Raw genomic sequence first — 24,580 nt, forward strand, 5'->3', positions numbered from 1 at the left:
ATTTTTCAGCTCTTGGTATACTTGTTCATTACAAATTAATTTGGATTTTGTGTGTGCATGTCCAAACTAAAAGCAAATTCTGTGTTTTCTTTAAAGGCAATCAGTATTTTGTGTATGATCATTTCATAGAATGGAGTCCCTGAAATTAAAATTCTCTGTGTATGGGGTGGCAATTTATTGGCAAAAATCACTCTTGAAAGATTATAAGTCAATATTTTTATTTATATTCTTGCATGCAGTTTATTTTGTTTATTTTTAATCAAGTCTATGATGCTTAAAATAAAAGTCTCAGAAATAGGACGAATAGGAACACAAGTTCAGATCCAGCATATCGCTTAAGCATTTGCTTAAGTGCTTTACAGAATCAGGGCCAGAATGTTCATCATTTTCCAGGATCAAGCTCAAGGAACTGAAAAGAATTTCACAGAAAACATTCTCAGTAAAAATGATTGGCAAAAATAAAAACAAATACACAGATGAAACAAACAAACAAAAAAGACAAAATCTAAACTGGTTAGTCTCAAGCTGTGAAGAGGTTAAATCAAAAACTGTGATGTCTTTCATTAGGTTTATAAATAAATGTTTTTCTAAAGGTTTGTAGAATTAAAAACATCAGGTTTAAGTCTAGCCAAACTTTTTACCTGTGTTAGGAAGGTGGCAAATTTTATAATATGATTGAGTAATTTTTGTCCTAGTGAGTGCCCTTTATGTCAAGTAATTTCATTTAATATTTGGGCAGATCAATGAAACTTTTTAACCATTTTACTTGTCACTACATTACTTTATTTTAACTTTTGTCTGTTTTTTCTTGCTGAGTGAGGGATGCATGGGGAAAGGCCTTTGACATTGTGTTGATCAGGAAAATTGAGGTGATAACACAGTCTCTCTTAGCTTTGGATAGATTTCTTTATAACAAAGCCAACAATGTTTATTAGCTGTCCATTGAGGCTACAGCCAGACGGATGAATCAAGTGTACATTTATGGAACAGTGGCTGAGTAGACAGAATTAGAAAAGTATAGATATGTTACACATACTAATTTTGTTAGATATTTTTCAAATGGGAAGAGTGGTTTTAAAGTCTTGGAAATATCTATTTTCTATGGGAAATCGAGCAATTCTGGGTAGTGGGTTGTCCTGCTGTGCAGGAGTCCTAGAGTGATCAGTGACATGGCTAAGCTACAAGATGTCTCCTGCTCATCCTGATGTAACCTGGCTAGTTAGGCCAGGCAGAGAGTCCTGATGTTCTTTCTATTTTATTTGGAAGTGATCCAGTGGTTCTTTCGTTGTCTTCAAAATGTAACATTTTTTTCCACCACTTGGGCAATTTGACTCTTTCTGATGAGGGTTTCTGGCCTACATACAGAGTGGCTGTATGTATGCACGGCAGAGTTTGCTCTCTCAATCCAAATGACAAGAGGGTAAATCACTAAGCATTTAGACTGGTGTAAATGAAGGCACGTGATGGGGTGCATAAATCTCACACTGATGGGGAAGGGGCTTGTGTTCTAAAGTCTCAATGCGGAAACTTCCCAGCTCTGCAAGGAGTCCAGCAAACCCCAGGCCTATGTCCAATGACTCAGCTACCCAGCCATAGGGACTCCAATAAAGCTGCTACCCAGGCACCTCTGAAGTAAAGTGGGGCCTCAGACTTTTTTTGCCTTGTTATTAATCTAAGGAGGGGGTTAGTTTGTGTCGACCTGAACTTTTGCTCCCCACCCCCAGCCCATGAAGTAAAGTAAGTGGGCCACCAGCAGGATTAAGAGGTGGTGGCCTGTACTAGGCCAACCCTATGGTCAAAACTGCATGTGGCAAGGGACCCCAGCCCAGCTAGAGAGGCACCCCGGAGAGACTGTCTTTACAGGGCAAAATGTAGCTTTCTGCTGCAGATGGTAAGATTGCTCTTTAACATTCTAGTTTGCGCTCCAATATAGTTAGCTGTGTCCCAGCTTCCAGAGCACCTCACATTGTCATACCACATTCTTCAAAAGAGACTTTACCCTTATGTGGATCTTCTGACTGACGAATTAAGAGTGCCTTAACTGTCCTTGCTTTTATCGGAGAGTGCATTTAGCCCTTTACATTACATTACATTAACATTAAATACACTTCCAGGATATGAATAGCCCCATACTTCACCTAAATAAAAACATTCTAGTTTGCGCTCCAATATAGTTAGCTGTGTCCCAGCTTCCAGAGCACCTCACATTGTCATACCACATTCTTCAAAAGAGACTTTACCCTTATGTGGACCTTCTGACTGACGAATTAAGAGTGCCTTAACTGTCCTTGCTTTTATCGGAGAGTGCATTTAGCCCTTTACATTACATTACATTAACATTAAATACACTTCCAGGATATGAATAGCCCCATACTTCACCTAAATAAAACACCAGACATGAAAATGCAGCCTTATTCTTCCAACACCCTACATATATTTGCATTTCTATATAATTTTCTTCTTTAAAAATAAACCAAACTTTACATAAAAGTTGATCAGATGAATTACATCAGCAACATTTCTCTGTTTTGTAAATATGATTATATTATAACTATTTATTATTTGCAGTGTTGTTGTAGCTGTGTGAGTAGTGGACACAAGGTGGGTGAGGTAATATCTTTTATTGGACCAACTTCTGATGATGGAAGGGAAACGTTTTTGAGCTTCACAGAGCTCTTCCTGTTTGCCTGAAAAAGAGCTCTGTGAAGCTTGAGAGCTTGTCCCTTCCACAACCAGAAGTTGGTCCAATAGAAGGTATTACCTGACCCACCTTGCCTTTCTCTATTTATTATTTGTTAAGCATAAAAAAATGTACTATATGCTGTACCATGGAGAAAATGGTCAGTGTGTGTGACCTAGAGCAGGGATCTGTAAGCCCCCTGGTGGGCCGGGCCGGTTTGTTTACTTGCTGTGCCTGCAGGTTCAGCCGATCACGGCTCCCACTGGCCGCAGTTCACCTCTCCAGGCCAATGGGGGCTGTGGGAAGCTGTGGCCAGCACATCCCTCGTCCTGCGCCACTTCCTGCAGCCCACATTGGCCTAGAACGGCGAACGGCGGCCAGTGGGAGCTGTGATTGGCCCAACCTGCAAATGCGGCAAGTAAACAAACTGGCCCAGCTGTCCAGGGGGCTTACTCTGGTGAGCCGTGTGCCAAACGTTGCTGATCCCTAACCTAGAGTGTTTAGGTTAATATTAATTGATTATTTCTGGGTAGAAAGGATGGTCTTTTGGGTAAAGCACTGAACTTGGACTAGGGAAATCTGGGTTCAGTTCTTGGCTCCTTCATAGACTTCTTGTGTGACCTTGGACAAGTTATATCATCACTATGTGCCTCAGTTCCCATGCTTTTGCTTGTGTGTTGTATCCCATTCATCCACCTTTGTCTGTTTTGTTGTGGTATTTGTATGCTATTGAGTGGTAGAGGGCTGTACAAAATACAGATCATAGGGCTTATCTTCACTACCAGGGAGATCAATAGATGCAGTGGGTGTCGATTTATTGGGTATTGTGAAGGCCCTCTAAATCAATGGCAGAGCGCTCTCCAATCAACCCCGATACTCCATCTCCCTTAGAAGAGTAAGGTAATTTGACTGGAGAGTGTCTCCCACTAGTGCAGCATAGTAAAGACACCAGAATAAATTGACCTAAGCTATATTGACTCCAGCTAAGCGTAACTTAGGTTGATTTACCCCAGTAGTGAAGACAAGCCCAGAGAGACCATACAAGAGAGTGTACAAAAAAGCCTACAATCTAAATAGACAATACAAATATATCAGATGCACTGGAATGATGAGAAGATGGATTAATAATATAACAGTGTGAATAATTTTAAAAGAAACAAAAAATTGTAACTAAGTAATACAACACTTTGTTTTTTGCATTAGTGATGGTATTCTAGGTAGAAACAGGGGGTTTTATGAAGTGCTTTGAAAGAGGGGAATATGAACATTCCCTTTGGGGCACCTGCCATTGGCCACAGTCAGAGGACAGGATACTGGGCTTGGTAGACCTTTGGTCTGACCTAGTATAGCCGTTCTTATGTTCAGCAGCTAGGAGGAAGGCAGTCCTGGAGATAGAGCGCAGCAAGAAGAACAGGGGGAGAAAATGATGTAGGAGTGGGATTAGATTACTCCTCTTTAATCTATCAAAAAAGCTGCTGTGAGAATTATTTTCCTCCCCTGCTGTTCTGATTTTGTCACTTTCTGATTGTCACCCTCCTTTGGCTTCTCCTCACCCTGCATATTGTTCTCAAGCTTCTCAACCTCACATTCAAGATAGGCAGCCGTGGGGTATGTCTCTGCTCTGTGTGGTATCTTCTCATTCAAAACTCACCTCTTCCAGAAGACATGCCTCAGCCAAGCTGCACTCACCCACCTTGCTACTCACAAGAAAAGAAAAAATAGTTTTAAAAGAGAACTTTTCTCTGGGTCGTCAAATGCATCTAATGTTATTGATTAATTAATTAACTGTAGGTCTCTCTGGGCAGGGACTGTATCTCTTGCTGTGTCTTGTACACTCCCAAGCACATCAGTGCTTACACTAGTAATGAATATTATTAATATTAAATAATATGGACTCATGAGTTTAGAAAACAATTTTGTTCCAATAAATGGCCACTATTGGGTAATTTTTAGCATTTTTTCCCAAATACAAATTTACTCAATCAACTGATTTAGCTAAGATAAAGGACAATTGTAGCTGTTGAATAGATAACCCATATACATCCTGACAGCAAAAACAGGCCTCTGCTTTCTTCTGAGTCCAAACTACTGTTACTCCAAATTCAGTAACAAAAGATGTTAACACATCTGCCTCTATCAGATACTGTTGGAGCTTGAGTAAAAGATTTAGTGTATCAATAGCCAGCCTTCTCTTTCTTTATTTGATTTCTTGATCTGACACACAGGTCAAACCAATAAAGCTTTTTATTATTTTTTTTAGCAGTACCTCACTGCAAAAGACACATGACAGCTAGAATGTGAATTGCAGGCAGCAGCCTATCTTTCTGAACCAATAATGCAACATGTTGGAGTTGTTCCTGTTGCCTATAGCCTTGGAAAAACTATTTTATTGAGAAACATAACTGCAGCCTCTTGCTACACTATTCTGTACAGTGCATGCAATAAATCTTAATTCAGGTCATTGTCATTTTTACAGTTTGTTTGTTTGTTTTGTTTTGTGGCAGGCTATTAAACAGAACACCTAACATTGATGTTCAGGATACTTGCATTGTGTTTACTTTGTGCTTTTGACAGTGCTTTAGTTGAAATCCACTCCACCTAGATGAAACCTAAGTATCTGAGCTGTGTCCACTGGATCTTCAACTACTGAGGACAAAGGGAAGTTTACCCTTGACTTCAGTGGGCCTTGGGTCAGACCCAATTTTAGCGAAATGCATAACAGCTGAGGAAGTGAAATAGGGCCTAGGATGCAGGAAGGATGTGCAGCCCCCAATCAGCCACTATGCCATCCTATAGGCTGGAATAGCCATTATAGCTTCTCTGTACCAGCTGTGCGGGGGACTGAGGCCAATGGATCCATGTTATGCCGAGAAGTACTGGTGACTCCTTGAATCACAAGCCTCTTTGAGAATGGGTGTGAATGCAACCTTCAATTAATAGAACTATCAGGAGGAGTTAATCAGAAGACCCCACCCATCCAAGAGAGAAGGGGTTCTGAATCGCTTGTGCCCAAGAGTTTGGCCGAGGGAGTAGTTGATTTTTTCTGAGTACTGGTTTGGGGAAAGTGTGTGTGTGAGTGAAGGCAGAGTGTACTGAACCTAAGAACACACAGATCAGAGAGAGACAGAGGCAAAAAGTGTGAAAGCCAAGCCATAGCCTCTGAGCACAGTGTGACCCTGGAAAAATCTAGAGACAGAGTGTAGTGGGGTGTTCACCTTGCTCCTGCCCTGAAGGGCTTAAAACAGCCCTGGGAGAGGGCTGCGGCGGGGGAAAAGCTGGGCTTATTGGGGGAAGCAGCCACAGGTATGGCCCTATAAGAGGGTTGAGGGCCAGAGAGTGAGACTGACACTCCCTCTATCTTCAGAGAGAGAAGGACCTGGCTGCCTGGGAAGCCGAGAAGGGTATCTAGGATGAAGGATGACGCAGTGCTGGGGAAGGGCAGAGGGAGCTGGGGAGCTCTGGCCTAGCAAAGTCCCAGGCTGCAGGCGTAGTTAAGGGCCCACAAAAGGGTACCAGGGTTGCAGAGGGGCAGCCCAGATATAGGCAGAGGCAGCTGGTCCAACTCCCCTTGCCAATGATGAGTGGTTTATAGACTGTAGTCTGTCCCAGGGAGCGGGGGCTAGATGATGACTGGCAGTAGCCACTGAGGCAAGGGGAGGATAGAGGGTTGGGGGCTCCCGTGGGTGGGGAGACCCAGAGACTGGGGGGGGGGTATTGTAGAGGACACAGCCCTGAGAGAAAGTGTACTGGGGTCCGGGAGGGACACAGAGGCCAGCAGCAGGTGAGACATCAGCTGGCGGAGGGCGCTCTGGAGCTGGAAAAGAGCTAATTCCCTGGACAACCAGCAGAAGGTGCCTCACTGGTGTGTCTTGCCCCGCTACACAGAGCTTTTGGGTCAGTTGGCTAAAGAAGCTTGGGGCTGTAAAAGCTAAGAAACGGCTACTCTGGTTCTTGGTTCCTCCTGCGTTCAGAGAAGCAGGACTTTGTACATTCCTTGTAAATAAACAAGATTGCATTGAAGATAATACCAGACTCCATCCATTTCTGCTTCCAGCTGGAACATCCCCTGAACTTTGACTAGACACTCCAACCAAAAAGGGGCCACAATCTACTTAAATCTTGTTTTTTGATGCAGCCCCTGGCCTGCCCCTATTGTGACCTTCCGTTCCTTACTACAAGGGCTCGGCAGAGATCTTGTCCATGGCATGTGGTTGCATAGCAACCCTGTGTAGGAAATCTAGCAGTAGAGCTCCTGGAGCATCACTAGATAGGATTGATATGGTGTAATGGTGCTCACACTGGCCTTCAGCACATGGGCAAATTTCACCTTTAGATTATGGTCATTTAGGCCCCACTCCTGCAATTCACTGCTCCTGTGCAGAGACCCACAGACTCCAGTGGGACTCTTTCTGAGCACAGCAAATTGCAGGATCAAGATCAATTTCCCATGCTGTTCATGTGAGCCTTTCACAGAACAGCAGGAAGAAGGGAGAGCTTTTTATTTTTAAAAGGAAATGTGAGTGGAAAACCACAAAAAATTGGGAGGAGCATTCAGTGGTTGGCGTCATACTTGAAACTACTTTTGATTATGTATTTTTAAATAGACCACATTTCAAATGGGTCTTTTTAAGGGGACCCAGCCATTTCAGTTTACAAATCACTGAGAGACAACCAACATTTTGTTCTGCGATGATTTTTTTTTATCAAGACCAAATAAACAGTACTTGTCTCTACTCTGACTGAGATTTATGTTTCAGTTCATACTATGCTGCAATAGACTACAACAAGGCCTAGAGCTGAGTCGAGTGAACTTCTCATCAGGGAAGGTTTTATTTCTGGAAAACTACGATGATTATATTTACATCTATGCACACAAACTCTTAGATTATGATGTGGTGTAACATAATACCATATGGAAGATAATCTAAGATATCAAAATACATTAATTCTCTTGCCCTGAAGGCCTGCTGGCTGATTACAGACAAGTCATCAGAGGTTTACACTCCAGTAAATTCACTTAGTTTCATAAGCCAGGTATTTCTTAGTGCTGCGATACATTGTATGGCACTAACTCTATTGATCTGATGTTATTAGATATATTAAAACTCTAAAATTGTATTTGAAAAAATATAATGTAATTCTAAAAATTTTCAGAATCTTAAATATTACGGTGCACAAGAACAAAGAACAACATTTTTGGCAAAATCTAATTTGTTTCTGTTACGCTGGATAAATTTGTCCCATTTCTCATAAACTATCTGGTGATTTCTATCCATCTCTTGGGCTGAAATGTGTAGATTACAGCACAGAAAGAATGATATCTAGGGACCCAGTCTTATCACTGGATCCTGATGAGTGGCGCCTTGTGTCTGTGTGCAGCCCTTTTGAAGCCATGGAGTGTATGTGCAAGCAGACCTAATTCCAGGATTGAAGCCTAGTTTTGTTCACTGAAATTTGATGGTGCTCAAATGAAACTGTAAATACTGCCATGCAGCTGGCCTCTTTTCTTAATGCTGGGATCATGCAGTGAGTGTGAGCTCTGGTCTTCTTGTGGTGTTTTCATGGTCCCAATATAAGTTGAAGATCAGATTTTTCATTTTTCCATTACCCCGGTAGAAATCAATAAGACCGTGATAATGTATAGAGGAAAAAAGTCACGAAAAATGGTATAGATTTTAATAAGTAAATATGCGAAAGCTGTAATCAGCAGCAGGGTGGTCCATAAATGAACAAAGTGCAAAACTGGATGAAATTATTCACTCAGTATTGTTGTTAGATTAGCTAACTGTTTCATGTCATGAACACAGATGTGAATGAGGCTCTGAGGACACTTGGAAAAGGGACTGTTGAGACATATTCTTCTGCGACCAGTCTGAATAAAGTGATAAAGAGTACTGTGGCACCTTATAGACTAACAGACGTATTGGAGCATAAGCTTTTGTGGGTGAATATCCACTTTGCATGCATCTGATGAATTGGGTATTCACCCACGAAAGCTTATGCTCCAGACCGAAGTGGGTATTCACCCATGAAAGCTTATGCTCCAATACATCTGTTAGTCTATAAGGTGCCACAGGACTCTTTGTTGCTTTTTACAGATCCAGACTAACAAGGCTACCCCTCTGATACTTGACAGTCTGAAGAAGACAACCACCACCCTGTGGATACCCAAAGAGCAAGATTTTAAGCTGATGTAAATCAACATAGTTTGTTTGAAGCTACTGGTGCTATTCTAGTTTACAAATCTGGTCCTCTAGAGCTCTCATTTTAGTCCTTCCTTTTACAGTGAACCAAAACAAGGGATACTTGGGCAGAAGCAGCAGAATCTATTTTTACTTCACAGTCTATCAAAGTAACCCACTCAAATTCTCTCGTCATCATTAGCCTTTGGCTCTACAGTGCATTGTCATGACACTTGCTATTAAACCAAACTGATTTTTTCCATACACGTTTTCATTTTTACATTGTTTCACTCTAATCCAATTCTTGCTGAAGTCAAGGGAAAGACCCAACTTACTTCAGTGGGAATTGGATCAAGACCATTATAACTACCTTCCTCATGTAAAAAAAAAAGGGGAGGGGAACTTCCATGTCTAAAGTTCTGTGTAGGCCAACATTATCTCTTGAAAAGATTCTTCATAAGACAGTTTCAAATATAATTATATCATGGACACTGTTTATTAGAAACTCAACTCGCTTGCTTTGTCAACCATAAAGTTTAGCCTCCCATTTTACATTCTCTAGGAAGCAGCTGTTCATTAATTAAGAAATGTTTTACTCAATTATTTCCCATTCTTCCATCAAATCAATTTATTTTCTGGCAATTAAAGATACAGTAGCTATTGTTGCCAATACTTTGTTTTGTTGCCTCTTTACTCTCTTTTAACATTCTGCCTTCACCATCACTTTTTCTTTCAACAGTTTCTTGCATAGTGCTAGTCTACCCACTTTTATAACCTAAACTATTTTTCACAGATTATTATTAGTATTATGTGTTTTAATATTTATATAGCACCATCAATGTGCATGACTATACATTTATATATCGCCATGCACACTGATGGTACTATATATGTGAAATGAATTCTAGGGCCAAATTCTCAGCTCATGTAAATGGGTGAAACTCCACTGAAGTCATTGGAATGCTGCATAGAATTTGGCAGATGGTATCAGACTGAAGATTCTTAACATACCATGTTTAGAAATATCTATTAATGTAAAGAACTTTTTTCCAATGAAAGACATTCCAGTTCATCCATCTTTGCTGTTGACCTTTTACTGTGTCATATTTATACACCTGAAATACATTTATTTTTAACTGAATGACTATTTTCTTATCACTGTTCTTTTTACTGATACTTTGTGTGGGTAACTGGGGGGGAGCCTATTGTGCTGTGTAGATCATGGGATGGAGAGTCAGGAGACTTATGTTACTGTTGTTACCCATGAATCCCTCCATGACTTTGGGTAAGTCATTGCTCCTCTCTGTGGCTCAGTTTGTCTCCGTAAAATGGAGATAAATAATGAAAACTTCTCCTCCTAGTAAAGCATTTTGAGTTCTATGTGAAAAGCACTATATAAGCACTAAGTATTAATTGCTAGTATTTATTGCTTTATTGAATTGTTAATTTGTCTACCATCTGCCTTTCTCTCAACAACCACAGTTCCAGTCCTGTTCCCTACTACCTAGCTTCACTTGTACATCTGCTGCTCCTAGCAAATTTCATTGTCTGATCTGAGTACTAATTGCAGTAGTGATTTAAAACACAAACAACTCATATAATAAGTATACCCCATACTACAAGCTAGGTATCCTCTGACATAGTAATAAAAGATAGGTCAGACTGCAGAAGTCTTTTTCCTATAGAAGACATACACTGCGTCCTACACAGAACTATTCATGCTGAGTAGTACCTTAGGGCTTGTCTACACAGGGAAAAGGCCCACCATAGCTAGTGTGGACTAGCTTGTATGCACCTGCTACTCTGCACTAACTCACCATGTGGACATACCTTTGTGTAGTTTAGCTTAATACTCTTTGGAAGTATGTTAACTAAAGCACACAAACTCAGTGCAGAGTAAATGTAACCACATGGTGAGTTAGTGCAGAGTAGCTAGTGTGCTTTAAATTCACACCCTTGCTCATTTTACATTAACTTACCCATGTAGACAAGCCCTTAGTCTGAGAGTAGTGCCAGTGAAATGAATGCAACCAGTTGCTGACAAGGTACTATTCAGCCCAAGTAAAAGAGGCAGAATTGGGCTTTACATGAGACACATTAATTTAGAGGCAAACGACAGACTTTGATTAAAGCCAGCTTGGATGTTCTTATTAAGTTTTGCCTCCAGGATGGGATGTGAGTATTTGCATCTTTCTTGTAGTTCTGAAGACCTCTGTCATTGTACATTTTCTCCCCCTTTGCCCACAGTTTAAAGACATCACTCAACATCCTCCTGGTGAGGAGGACTGGACAAAAATCTCTTCAGAAAGATTGTGCTCTTTTACTTAATCATCCAAACAGCTGTTGGTAAGTGATGTAAGGCATTTCAATCCCTCAGAGACTGAGCACTCACAGCTCCTGATTGCTCAGGGAACAAGAGAGCAAGACTGGGATCCTAAATCAAACCCTGTCTCTCTCCCACTGAAGGACAGATCACTATGACTAGGCCCTCTCATTAGTAATCTTTTCCTCAGTTAAAAGAGACACTGTCCAGTGTTTTTTTCTTTTAGAGATTTTAATATGTTATTTTATATCAGTAGAATTTGTAATATCTTAAAATCTGTGGCATCTTTTGGAACCATATATACTGTATACTTCCATGCCATGACATAGCACCATAAAGCACAAGGCTGTAAAAGCCTATAATAATTTATGAGACTACATTAGATAGCCATGTATAATTTATAAAATGGCTATTATGAAAGCAGTAATCTGACTGACTAACAAAGGTTGCAACTATATGGGTGTCTAGTGTGACCACACAAAAAGGGTCCATTAGCCAACATTTACTAAACTGTAACAAAGAGTATTTTACAAAAGAAGCTACGTATTCCAAGAAATGAAATTACACTGACTAGAGGTAGTTCCTGAGTACGTGAAGGTGATGTTTTTGACTTTATGCCTCTGAATTAGAGATTTCCCACAATATTCAAATCCAAGTTTCAAACACTAGAAAGTTTAGGGGAGTTTAGAGCTAAGGTTTTATGTCAACCCATGATAAAGTTACGGGCCACTTGCAAAATATGAATTTGTATCCAGATCTGAGTTCAAATTATGAATCCCCCCAAAGTTCAGGGAGTGTGGATTTGCGGGGTGAGATGGGATGGGGAGGGTACTGGTGATTGAGATCCCTCTCTACTCAGAATTCATCCAAAGGGCTAGTCTACACTTACCTGCTGGGTCGACGCAGTGAGTTCGACTTCTCGGAGTTCGAACTATCACGTCTAATCTGGACGCGATAGTTCGAACTCCCCGCGCGCTCCGGTCGACTCTGGTACTCCACCACTGCAAACGGCGGTGGCGGAGTCGACCTTGGAGCCGCGGACTTCGATCCCGCGGCGTCTGGACGGGTAAGTAGTTCGAACTAGGGTACTTCGAGTTCGGCTACGCTATTCACGTAGCTGAACTTGCGTACCCTAGTTCGACCCCCACCCTTAGTGTAGACCTGCCCAAAGAAAATTGTAGCAAAGAGGCGTGGCCACCTTCAGAGGTTGACAGTGAGGGATGGCCAGATGCCCCCTGGTGGGCGGAACCAGGAAGGTCATGCTCATCACGCTGGAAGCAGAGGAGCAGGACAGGAACAGGAAGTATAAAAGTGGGCCCTGTAGCTCAGTTGGATGGCAGTTGCCAAAGGAGACAGATGGGTTCTCTCCACTGCTGATGCAGGAGCCTGCAGAAGACTTCAGTTACCCTGAGGACTTGCTCAAGCTACCAGAGCTGTCAGACCCAACCAATTCTGAGGAGCTGCTGGAGTTGCCAGCAGTGTACCCCGAGGAGACACCAGACTCTCACCACACCGAGGTACCAAACCTTGGGAGAGTAGGAAGTAGGGCAGGAAAACTAGACAACCATCTGGTAGAGTGCTGGCCTGGTACAAGGTCAGTGTGTTGCTGGTGGATCCCTGCTGACCCAGTGGGGGACCACTCCGCCACTGTTAGGGCCCTGGGCTGGGATTCAGTGGATTCGGGTGGGTCTGAGTCCTCCTACCCTCTGATACCCCATCCCTGGAGTGGCAGCCTCCCCACCTTCGGCCAGGAGGCCTGTGTGAGTCTACCATCTGCTGAGCTAGGATGCTAGACTATGTTGGGCGCTCACCCATTGCTGGTACCCCCTAGGCTATGTTGGGGGCTCACACCTGCCTGAAGGCCCGGCTCCTAGACTCTGACCTGCTCTACCCTTCTTGAGGGCTGGAGCTCTAGACTGCTTGGTGCCCTGCCCTACCCATGGGCCTGGGCCCCTGAACTTTCCTGCCTGAGAGTTTGAGCCCTAGAGACAGCTAATTTCCCCCTTGTACAGACTGCCATTCCAGGTGCGTGACAGCAAAGAGGCGTGGTTGCCCTCAGAGACTGACAGTGGGGGATGGCCATGCATGCCTACACAAATATAATTAAAAAAAAACACTAAAGGGAGAAAGATGCCTATGGTGTCATTCCAGCCAGTGGTTTGCCAGGGATGGACTTGTAGAGAACAAGTACAGCACCTACCTCAACCGCTGTTCCTGATCTTTTAATAAACTTTATTCAGTCATTTAATTATGTTGCTTCCCGCAACATCTGACACAAAGGAATTTTTACTATTATTTTTGGTAGCTTTTAATGCCACCCACAAGTGTTAAAAAATCATGAATAGCTTCCTTCTAAATCATGAGATTTTAAAAAATAAATATTGGATTCTTTATGGTAGTGGAATCTTTGAGATTCACATCTACAAGGGCTCTGCTAAGCCTATAATGCCTACTGAAACCCAACCTTCACTTAGCTTTTGGAGCTGAGCAACCTAGGCTGAATCCCACTCCCCTTGAAGTCAATGGGAATTTTATTGACTTCAGGATGGGCAATAATAGTCTCCTGTGGTGTAGCTTTCTATATGGATTTGAATCTTATTCACAACCAATATTTGTTTCCTACACTGAAAATGCTGAATGCAGCACTCAGTTTACTTAGAGGATGGGCACAGCATGGCTACTGGTATTGTGAACTTGCCCATGCTGCCTTGCAGGGTTCCTCAAAACAGACCTGATCAGACTGCCTTGGGGATTAGAGAATAATTTATGTCCAATGGAAAGTCCATGATCTCTCCTGAGACTGCCAACCACAGTGCTAAGAGGGGAGGCGGTACAACCAACGGAACAGTGAGTTATGCGTGTACTTCTTTGCCTGATCCACAGAGGGTGCTAGTAGAAGTGGGTGGGAAATAGTTTTACTGAAAAGCTGTTTTGAAAAATTCCCCACCAGCTCTAGCTATGAATCTGTGACATTCCCCAGTGACTGCGCTTTACTCTTGGCTCAAATTCTAGAGAATCATATTTTCAGCTCAACCCCTATTGTTTGCAAAGATAGTAGTTGTCACAACAGCTTTTAGAAACTGGACTGAGGCTACTAAAATCATTTCACATAGGCCACTTCTTCTTTCATCTGCATCACAAGTTGCTATCTCAATTGTTCAGCCATCTAAATGTTGCATCATCAAGGATAGCAAGGTGTTGCAGTCCACCCCTCAATCTTCTAGTTGTGCATGTCTCCATCACATATTTGACCATCTGCATTGCTGCCCCATAGTCACACTGAAGATTGAACTAAGCTAAATGTCTGCATTGTGGAAGACAGTTTGGCCATTCCAGTCAGCAACATGTTAAGCCTTGTCCGGGATCTGTGTCCCAGATTGCAAACAGGTGGATGTAAGTTATGGCTTCTGAAAATTGTCAGCATTCCTATCTCTATCCCAGAGTTGCGGCCATTCTGCGAGGACATAGCTGTCAGCCCAGATTGGCACTGGGCTAGAAGCACTGGACATGAGTGCATGAATGGCTGCTGCAAAAGGGTGTCATGAAGTCAGTCAGGGCACGTCAGCAGGAACTGCAGATGTTGGTGTTATGTTCGAGAGGCAGACAGATATAGGCCATGGAACAACCAACAGATGGTAAAAACCTTTGGTCACTACCAACCTGGACTGGATTTGAACTGTTGATTCAAGAATGAAAAGATTCTACATCCCCTCAGCCACCTCCTGAGTCTCCAGTATATTTTGCTAACTCTACCCACATATCATTGAAATGATATGATATAATAGGGAAGCCGTGTGAAGTAGCAGAGAGGGCACTGGCCTGCAAATTAGGAGGTTCTGTTCCTGGTAGAGCTGATTTGAAAAGCTTTTCTCAGTGACTGACAATTTACACACACACACGAACACACACACTCCATTTCCTTCAACATTTTCAGATATTTTAAATATAAAATTATTCATTCCATTGGTTCTAATAGATACATTTTTATTTCAAGTATCAGAGGGGTAGCCGTGTTAGTCTGGATCTGTAAAAGCAACAAAGAATCCTGTGGCACCTTATAGACTAACAGACTTTTGCAGCATGAGCTTTCGTGGGTGAATACCCACTTGCATCCGAAGAAGTGGGTATTCACCCACGAAAGCTCATGCTGCAAAACGTCTGTTAGTCTATAAGGTGCCACAGGATTCTTTGTTATTTTTATTTCAGTTTTCAAAAGTGCAGAAATTTTGGTTTTCACTTTTCACTCTGCTGATTTTTGGGTCCCCTACCCTTTCTCTTGCTCTTTTTTTTCTCTTGTCTTTTTTCCACAGGAATGAAGGAGGAAGGGGCCCAAAAAACAAAACCAATAAATTGAAAACAAACAAACAAAAAAAAGGAGTAGGTTCAATTTGAATCCTAACTCCTATTGAAATCCACAGTTACCTGCCCAGCCTGCTTAGGTGATTTTGAAAATCCCACTAGGTTCCTACCTACATCTGGCCTTTGAAAATCTCACCCTAAGTGCCTTGCCTAAGATCACGGAGGCGGGGACTATGGCAGAGCAGGGAACAAAGCTTTTTCAGCCACCATTAATTCTCTCCTTTGCTACTGACCTGCTGTGTAACATTGAGCAAGTCACATCACCTCTCTGTGTTTCTCTCTCCCCTCTCACGCTCAGTCTATCTTTTCTATTTAGATTGTAAGTCCATCAAGGCAGGGACATCTCTTACTATTAGAGCTGACTGGTGAAATTCCCATGAAACATTTTTTGTCAGAATTTGTTGATTTTATCAAAATGTTTCATGGAAATGTTTTGACTTTGACAAGGTTCTGATGGCAACCAGGCAGGTTTTCGCCAGCTCGCCTGCCAAGGCTCCAAGACAGTTGACCATGCAGACTCCCAGGAACCTCAGGGCTTCCTGATTCCTGGGAGTTGGGTAGCCCAGGCAGCCAGCTGCCCTGGGACTTGGGGAGCAATGCGAGCCCTGGGTTCCAAGCTTTCAGGCTTCTAGCTCCTTGACAACCCACCAGATAGGCTTCCGAGGACCAAGACCTTCCCAAGTCTTGGGCAGCCCACCAGGCTGGCTGCCATGGATCCAGAGATCCTGCAAGCCCTGGCAGCTGCTAATTGAAATTGCCATTGTTGTCAGTTTCAGGGCTTCCCATCATTGGACACTGTATTTTCCACAGTACTTTGCACAGCAGGGCTCCAGTCTCAGTTGGGGCTACTATATGCTACTTGAATATGAACAATACATTGATATAGTACTATATATTAAGTGCCAACAATGTGCTTAGTCATCTACAAATATAAAAGATGTCAGTGACCCTTTTCTAAGAGATTTATAATCTAACACAGATAGTCAGTATAGTGCAAACACATAACACACTGGATGATGGTCTTTTCTCAAAACATTGTGGTATACTTTTTTAACCTAGTTCTGATACTGTGTGAAGACTTCATAGAAGAAGTGAACTTTGGGGAGGAATTTAAATCAAGAGAAGGCGGTTGATTAGCATGGTAGGACAGGATGGGAGTTCATAGGAATGTATATGCAATGTAGTATATACCCATAGGTATGTCTGAATGATTATAAGTTATATGTAAAGCCCAACTGGTGGGGTTTTTTCATTGAGGAACCAATTCAAGAGATTTGATGTAAATGATGTTTTCTATTGGAACATGCACTTGTTTATTTTGAAAAGTTACAATTTGTGAAAGCAGCAGGGTAATGGAACATCTATGAACCAACTTACAGTAAGTCCTTCACTTACAGTAGGGCACATCAAAGCACCTTAAAACTTTCTGCTTAAGATGCTCCAGCTATTAAATGATGAAGCCGATGTCAGCCAATGAATCCCTCACTTCTTTCATCTTTGGTTTTCCTTTTGACTCTTCCTCCTACATGTGTGTATCCCTGTGCTATTGCTAATTGCCTTTTAACCAGCATACTAGCAGTCCAGACCTGCCTAGCAGCTTGAGATCTCTCAGAAACGCTCTGTTTCCCAGGAGCCAACCTGGCTGGATGAAAGTTGGTGCTTCTATAGTTGCAGTCCTTACCCTATAATATCTGAGGTAAAATCTGGTGAAAATCTTCCATATTTCCCTTTAGTATGGCTGGCGTAGTGTCAGCTTGACTTTCAGTTCATTTTAATTCACTTAGCATGGCAATAACCTTAAATGCCACCTTCTCCATTTTCAACAAAATATGGACAAATTTTACATGGTTCCTATAATCAATGCTTGATTGTATATTTAGTGTCAGCTATTTTTCCTCTCGTGGTCTCTAGAAACCTCTTTGTTGGAGGCATTTAAAAAAAATCCACAGAGAAACTGCATATTTTGACTAACAAAAGCAGCAGCAGCCTTTTCCTCCATAAATCACATTTTGCAAAACATCACTTGCCTGAGCGGGGCTCAGTTTTGTAAAACAAACAGGGCCATTGTTCTAGCCAGCTTCTAGAAAGGGTGGCATCTGAAAAATGGCCAGCCAGTGCATACCTGATTGTTCAGCCAGTGTTCCACCAGATTGGTGTCAGCTGGGTTTGCCCTTAAGGTTGCACTCCCCTGAGGCACTACAAATGGAGGCTGCTAACACAAAAAAGAGCAGCCACTAAGCAGCAGGTGGCCCCACTGAGGTAATCAGGATCACATTCAACTGGGAAGCAGTCTCAATTTTCAGCCCAGTGTCTGCCAAGGGGCCTGGAGCTGCCTTGTTAATGCTACAGGGAACACGTGGGACACATTGACTGCATTAATTGTCCCCACTCATTCAGAGGTGGATGAATTATAATGTTACCACTCCAGGGTAAAGCAAACACCTATCATAACAATCATGTCATTAGTGTGCAGATGCTGGTTGCTCTGCTTAACCTTTTGTATATTTCTTTCTTTTTTTTTAATAGCGTGCAATAAGAATATTTTTTATTGTTTTTCATATAATTGATTTTTAGGTTATAAGTGTTGAATAAACCCTTGAAACAAGCAGAGCCATATTATTCAACAACTAGGAATAAAAGCACAGACTGGCAAAACCCAGATTAAAGTTCCTTTTGAGAGAAACAGCAGGCTTTTAAAAGTTTTTGCTTTCAGTGTAGATTTATCCTGTGTGGTGTGACTGACAGTTGTTGTTCACGTGGTATTGGCTCCAAAATGACACATGGTATTAAAAAAATAAAAATCTTAAAAATGCTTCCAATCTAACTGTAGTTATCCAGGCCCACAGACAGAGAGTCACATATTCTGGTTTGTGAAAAATACTATTCATGCCTCTTAAATTTGCAACTAACACCTTAGTCTGTGTGTATTATATATATATAGATAGATAGATGATACACACACATGGTGTTATACCTGCTTTTTTTTTAATCTGTGACAAGACTAATTTTGTTGTTACACACAAAAGGAAAATCATATAAATGTTAAAAAAATAAAAATCTACTTTGGCTGGGTAAGGTGTATCTAATCACAGGCGCACCAAAGAAAATGTACTGGCAATTTTGTCCATAAAGTTTCTTGGCATGTTACATCATCACTATTCTGTAATTAGAGATCCTGAATTGGCAACGTCTTCAGTTGCAACAGCCACACCTCTAAAACTTCCATCATTAGTCAAGCAATGCTTTGTATTTATTATTATAATAAATATTATAATTTAGAACTGCACCCAAGAGTTTGTTTTGTGCTTTCCAAAACAGGCTTCTGAATCTTAGATGCCTTTGAAAATGTTACCCAGTATCCTTTCCCTAAGACATTTACAAATGAAGGGCCCAATCCTGAAAATTCTTTCACATATGAGTAGCTTTACTCATCTAGTCAGGAGAGTAAAGTTACTAGTCTGTTCAAGAATTTGCTAGGCTTGGCACAAGGTAGGACCCTGATTCTGCATTAGGATTCACTAACATAGAGCCCCATGCCTGTGTAGAATCCTGTTGAAGTCAATGAACTGAGTTCTGTACTGTTATTGATTAATATCACAATATGTATTGCTATGGTCCCTAGAGGTTAACGAGGTCAGGGCCCATTTGTTCCAGGTGCTGTACAAATATATAGAAAAGGACACTCCCTGCCCCAAAGGCCTTACATACTAAGGCCCCATTTCTGCAAAAACTTACAAACATGCTTAACATTACAAATTGTGAATAATCTTATTGGCTTCAATGAGACTACTCATACTGCACTTAAGCATGTGCATATGCCTTTGCAGAATCAGGACCTAAAAGACAAGATTTAACAGATGGGCAAGACAAATGTGTGGGCAGAAAGGATGAGGTGATGATAATAACAGGGTGTATTGGAATAGGCTATCAGGCTATAATTCATAGACCTACTAAACCAATCAGTAACAGTAATCGTGGATCCCAATGCAGAATCAGGGACTAATATCAGACATGATATAACAAGAGGGTAACAATGCAACAGAAGGGATAGGGCAGGAATGACTGGATATCTTGGTTACTGAGCACTGGCTAGTACATCACATGATGAGGTTAAGGTTTTATGGTTATTGTTTTGGCATTTTTTTGAAGATAAGGAGACATTTCATCTGGCTAATTTAGTGTAGGCATATGTGGTTTATGAAACACAGAAACCATTTAAATTGTTTAGTCACGTTAGTCACAGTCTAATATGTAAATATATTTCAGATATGCCTGTTAAAACTATGTTGTTTATGAAAATCACTATGTCAATCCTTTTGGATAGATTTCCAAAGTGAAGAGTTTCAAGTAAATTTATGTTCCATAATCAGTAGAAGGTGTGTTTGCTTGACATCAGAGTTTAATATGTTTATTATTATTATTATGGATTCATCTTTCTGGGAAGAATAGCATTTTCTTGTCTGCTATATTTCCAGAATACAGGCCCTTTAATGCTGCAAACAAATATATACAAATTGTAATATTTTCTCTATGCTTACCACCTTGATTGCTTGTGTAAACACTGTGAAGGGGCAAAATTGATCTTTCAAGCTTTCCTAGGTCTTCTACACACAAGTCCATACCGATAAACATAAAACGCGGCAGTTTCAATGCAATGCTTTTTATGGAAAAATAAATAAATAAGTCTGCAAGGGTATTCAGTTTGATCCATCTATTTTCAATTTATGGTATGTTTTTTTTCAAGCATGCACATTTAGTTGATTGAAAATAAACAATGTTATTCAGCTGCAGCTGGGTGTTTGAGTGTGTGTGTGTTTTCCCCACAAGTAAGCTAGGTTCATATCAACTTTATTCAGACATGTTATTTTTTTCTAGTCTCCAAAAAAATTACTGTAAAAATGAACCCATATGAAAATGAGCTCTTGCATGTAAAATATTTTCCCACCCATTACTGCTGGTGAATGGTTTTACTTAGCTTGCTCAACGTGGCACCCCGGCACAAATAATGAATGTGCACTGCCTGCACATCAATTCTCACCTTTTTTTACTTGAAAACTATTGTATACAACACAGATCTCCTGTATATTTTGAACTGAACCCTCTCTTTATAATAAGTTTTCCACTGTGGACCAGTAAAATGATTGTTGATAATTCATGCTCCTGCAAAATGCCAGTGCTCCAGAAACTGGCTTTTTTTTAAAAAGGTGCAGTTTATCATAAAAAAAAAAGTTTTTGATAATCCTTTGAAGATGAAGGGAAAGAACAATTTAACCTAAAGATGACATGGGTTGCAATTTGCTATAAATGGCTGCAGGAACAAAATTATTCAAACATGAAAATCTTGTGGAGTGAGATTCTCAGATAGTGTAAATCAACATTCACTGAAGTCAATGGAGCATCATGGATTTACACCACTTGAGAAACTGCTCGGTAGCATATGTGCTTTTGTTTAAAAAAATAATAATCATGGATTGTTTTATACCTAAACAAGTGCATTATTAAAATAGCTGATGGTTTCCTATGTAATATATCTGTAGCTATATTAACTCTATTGCTGTAATGGTTTAAGAAATAGCCCTGAATGCAAAGTTATATTGTCTTAAACTATTCATAAATATTTTAAAAGTTAATTAGGGGACTACAGGTATGAATAGGCCAAGATTTATTTATAATTAAAAGCTGATATCAGATGTCTCCTCTTCTGATACAGAACATTCCTTTAATTACCTATAATTAGGTATTTGTTTCTACGGTTTTCCAAAGTGAACAGAATTGGGATGACACTTTACCACTGTAAACTTGTTAGAAAGACTCACTGATGGTAATGAGAGAAGTTTCTTGGGTTTAGTTTGTTTGTTGCCTTGTTTTTAACAAGCAGGTAAAGTACATGATAGAAATAGTAAAATCTGCATTCCAATTATTTCACTGATATATTAAATCATAGTATAATTTTGGTATAAATTGCCACCTGACCTTTATATGATGCTTCCTAGCTTTCCATGCCAATTGTTCTGTCTCTCTCAACCAAAATTTGAACACAAAACTGGACTTGTGGCTGACAGTGTAACCTTTCAGGGAAACAAATGTGGGTTTTTTCCCAAAGTCTTAATTAGGATACTTCTCACAAGGTGGAACTTAAGGAGAGAAAAATAGACTTTCCAGACCCCAAACTTGTGGGAAATTCAATGAACAAAACAAACACCTGAAAAAATTGCTGGTTATGTGTTTGGCACTAAAATATAATCTATATATGTGGATGTATATATGTTCTGGGGTGTCCTTATCAATTATTATTATTGTTTATTTATTTGTATTGTTGTAGTGCCTAAATGCCCTAGTCATGGACCAGAACCCCATTGTGCTTGGTGCTGTACAAACACAGAAAAAAAGATAACCCCCACCCCAAAGTTTACAATCTAGGTAAATCTATTATATTGCTCTTCCTACGGTCTCATTAATTTGTCAGTACAGTCATACAGAAAATTCTAATACCCCACCCAGAATTATACAGTAACTTCACCTACTGACCAGGTTACATACAGCGTTCATAAAATTATTACACCTCAGTATGATTAGATTATTTCATAGCAATCCAATGGCTCTCACATGGAGTTTGAAAGAAACACTAGCAAGGTAACCTTTAATGAGGCTCTGATTTAATGTCTCTGCTTCCTACAAGGCTCGGCATTTTTACTGGTATAGATAATATCAAGCCCAATTCTGAAAAATCTTAAGACAAATAGAGTCCAGGCAACTTTTGCTTGAGTAAGGACTTAAGAATTGGGTACTGTATCTCCAAAACTACAAGCAGCTTTTGGACAAGTGCATTATGGTCTCTCAGGAACAAATCTGCCTCTGTTTCCTTGCTTTGGTGTAATGAAAGCATTTGGCAGGCAATTGCCACACTTTTTTCATTTACCTTTTTGTTAAGCTGTGTTCTGAACTGTAGTAAAGGGAGATTTCTTAGTCAAATTCTGTTCTCATTATATCTATGCAACTGTAGTCTACACTAATTAGTTTTAACAACACCTTTAGGAGCGAAAAGTTTTTTAATCCCTACAGCGTCCACACATTTAACACGACAACCCGATTTATTTCTTTAACCGAATTATATCTTGTAAGGAGTATTAGTGTGGACGCTACAGTCGGTACGCTTAGTATCGTATATTATCCGGAAGCTGACGCGGATGCGCCACAGTGTAGCGGCCTCCGAGCGGATGCAGCAGAGTGGTAGCGACTGCGGTGGTGATGAATCCCGGAGTGGTGGTCAGTGCAGCAGAAAAAGCCCTCGGAACCCACCTGACCTGTTGTCAGTCAGTGGGAGCAGCAAAGTGAGGTGGCAAGCAAAATAAAAAAAAAAAAAGATCGAAAAGAGCTGGAGCACGGATGGATGCGAGGCAAGGCGGGCAAAGAAAAAAAAGATCATGGGCAACAGCTCAAGAAAGACAAAATCCTTTTCAAGGACTCAGCGTCAAGCCAGCGCCAGACAGAAAGGGAAGCAGCAAACTGCAAAATGGAAGCCAAGACTGGAAAGGAAGAAAGCGAAATCAAATGGAGCTGGATGACTCCCTCAGCTGGAACTATCCTCTCCTCCAAATGCTCTTGCATTCTTGGCTGAGGTCAAATGCTCACAGGGTCAAGGTCAGGTCCAGGCTTGTGTCACCCCCCCCCAGGGCATCTAAAGCCCCACCCCCCCCCAGAAGGGAAAACAATCCTCTGACTCTGAATCATGCAACTATACCTTGCTGCAATGCAGCTGCAGAAATGCTGCCAGTCTCCACAACACTGCCAACACCCTACTCAAAATGGGTGGGTATGGTACAAATGACTGCTGTGGTATGTAACCGCAACCATCATCAGCTGGGTGGCACATGCAGCAGGTGCCTAACTAGCATCATTCCAGGTCAATCTGGTTTTTGGGTGGGTGGTATGGGTTGGGTGGTATGGTGGTTGGTAACCATTGTCATCAGGCAGGGCCCCAGGCCCCCCCACCCCAGCAGATGTGCCCCTGTCAGATTCAGTTGCCCTGCACAGCCAGCTGGGACCTGGGCTCTTCACACACTGCTCCTCTTCTCACTGCTGGATCTGTCAAGCTGGGGGCTATGCCTTCACTCATTTCTCACACACACTTCACACACTTTTTTTCTTTCATTTTTCTTTTTCTCATCACACACACTTGGGGGGGACATGGCTGGGGGAAGCAGGGAGGCTGGGGGAAGAGAACGGAATCAACAGGTGGGGTTTGGGCAGCAGAGCCTGGGCATGAGCAGATCTGTGAATAGTTTCTCTGCAGGATCTGACACAGTCAGCTGTGCTTCTTGGTTCTATGGATACAGTGGTTATCTACACTCTTGCCTATATTCTAGGCAGGACTGATTCTTTTTTTGAAAAAAAGGAGAGGATTGACTCAGGAGTCATTCTTTTTTTTTTTTTTTTTAACTGCTTCAGACAGCAGCCAGCCACAACAACAGCAAATGGTACAAAAAGGACAAATAGCCATGATCATCCATCATCATCATTTATGGGAAGGGTTGGATGGTGCATGGTATGCATAGTCTCTCTGCTCTGTCTGCAAAAAAAAAAAGCATGCTCTGTCTCGCTGCTGCGCTGCTAGCCTCCTCTGTCTAGTCTACAACATACAAACAGAGTCACAAAAAGCAAAAACAACATGCATGATTGCCATGGCATGGCATCTGCATCCAGGGCCAAAGGAAAAAAATGAAAATCTGCCGCTTGAAGTGCTTTCCAAGAGGAAGACATTTACCCACCACCAACCCCACCCCCCAATTTTTTTGATTTTTTTTTGGATCTCAACTCAAGGGGAAGTTCCAAGGGGGGGGAAGGGGGGGGGAACTGGGGGGAATAGGATATATAGGAATAGTGCCACAGTGCAGCCAGACGAAAGCCGCTAGACCGGGACACCCACCACCACCAAAATGGCTGTTGTGTGTGTGGGCGCAATGGATTTTTTAAAAAAATTTTTTTTACAAAACCGGTTTATGCACATTCGGAATAGTCCCGTAGTGTAGACGTACC

General features: G+C 41.4%; 1 long non-coding RNA gene across 1 annotated transcript; it reads right to left on the reverse strand.

Annotated features, from left to right (window-relative positions):
• Positions 1-234: 234 nt before the first annotated feature.
• On the reverse strand, positions 235-22,545 carry LOC120401939. Its single transcript, XR_005596854.1, has 3 exons — positions 22,464-22,545; positions 4,234-4,377; positions 235-409 (listed from the first exon to the last, which is right to left on the reverse strand). It is a non-coding gene; the product is annotated as an uncharacterized LOC120401939 (long non-coding RNA).
• Positions 22,546-24,580: the final 2,035 nt, after the last annotated feature.

Source organism: Mauremys reevesii, linkage group 1, assembly GCF_016161935.1.
Source record: "Mauremys reevesii isolate NIE-2019 linkage group 1, ASM1616193v1, whole genome shotgun sequence".
NCBI classification, from domain to species: domain Eukaryota; kingdom Metazoa; phylum Chordata; order Testudines; family Geoemydidae; genus Mauremys; species Mauremys reevesii.